Consider the following 1,581-nt stretch of genomic DNA (forward strand, 5'->3'; position numbering starts at 1 on the left):
GAGGGGGGAGGGAGGGAGGGAGGGGGGAAGGAAGGAAGGAAGGCAGAAAAACAGAAACACCTGTCAGAATTTTTATTATAAGTTGTTGCGGAATATTTGTTTACACTGTGTGAAGATGTGTCACTGCAATTGGCTTAATAAAAAGCTGAACGGCCAACAGCTAGGCAGGAGAGACTAGGCAGGAACTCTGGGGGAGGGGAGAATTTGGGGCAGAAGAGAGGAAGGAGACACAGGTGAGATTCTGAAGAAGTCAGACATAGGTACAGAGCAGACGTAACCGAGCCACGTGGCAGAGCATAGATTAATAGAAACGGGTTCATTTGAGTTATAGGAGGTAGTTGGGGACAAGCCCAAGCTAAAGGCTAAACTTTCATAATTAATAAGAAGTCTCTGTGTTGTTATCTACAGGCTGGCAGTCCAGATGAAAAAGTACTACTACAAGAAATTTCAAATTTGTAAATAAGCACAAGAACAGTGTTCTCTCTACGCCATTTAATAGGATAAATAATCTGCCCAGACTCTGTAGCACTGAATTATCTTTGCATTCTACTCAGAATGAATACAAATGGCACATGATTTCCTCAATACTTTCTTTGAAAACAGCACTGAATGTACTGAATTGTAACAAATTTGTAATTGATAAATATTAGATCATTTCTAACTCTGGCAGCCTGAATGCTACTTCACAAACTACAACAAATCTGAGGCCTCCAGGGATGGATTTGCCATCATTTCTGGGGACTTTGACAAACACTGAAGAATGACACCATCATGTTGATTCATTACAAAGACACAGAGTCACACTACTGCTGTAACAAGAAAATATCTTGAAACGATGCAAGCCCTGCAGAGAAAAACAGTGGACCAGTGACAGAGACCCCAAGGACATGCTCTTCTCCCATGCAGCATCTCCTTCTCCAGCCCACACTAAGGAACACCAGTTCTTCTCTAAGTTCGGGGTTGGACATTCAGAAAACAGAAGAGAAAGAACTGGGAGTCACATACCCTAAAGTGACCCTCAGAGACTCACTCAAATTTGGGGTCCTTCACTCAAGTTGTGTGTGAAAACTGTGGCTTGCTTCCATGCAACAGAATACGACTAAGGCAAAGTGACTTTGCAGATGCATTTAAGGTTCAAATACATTGACTTTTAGTTCATTAAGGGAGAAATTCTGGGTGTTGTGGAATATTAGTTGAAGATGTGTTACATTCATTTATGCTGTGGAATATTTGCTTAATGATGCAAAGATGTGTTGAATTCTTTTATGTTGCAATTGTTTAACCATGTGAAGCTGTGATACTCTGCCTGTCTAAAACATCTGATTAGTCTGATAAAGAACTGAATGGCAATAGCAGGGCAGAAGAGAGGAACAGGTGAGGTTGGCAGACAGAGAGGATATATAAGAGAAATCAGGCTTGAGGGAGAGGAGGAGTAAGAAAAGGAGAGAAGGATGCTAAGGGCCAGCCACGCAGCCACGCAGCCACGCAGCCACTCAGCCACTCAGCCACTTAGTCCCCCAGCCACCCAGCCCCTCAGCCACCCAGCCACTCAGCCCCCCAGCCACTCAGCCACCCAGCCAC

The 1,581-nt window shown here is 43.8% G+C and overlaps 1 protein-coding gene across 1 annotated transcript in view; it reads right to left on the reverse strand.

The window, feature by feature from the left end:
- Slc30a7 (solute carrier family 30 member 7) overlaps nt 1-1,581 on the reverse strand; it is a 63,452-nt gene that overhangs the window by 20,628 nt on the left and 41,243 nt on the right. The gene's annotated exons all lie outside the window — the stretch shown is intronic.

Source organism: Microtus ochrogaster, chromosome 21 (assembly GCF_000317375.1).
Source record: "Microtus ochrogaster isolate Prairie Vole_2 chromosome 21, MicOch1.0, whole genome shotgun sequence".
NCBI classification, from domain to species: Eukaryota; Metazoa; Chordata; class Mammalia; order Rodentia; family Cricetidae; genus Microtus; species Microtus ochrogaster.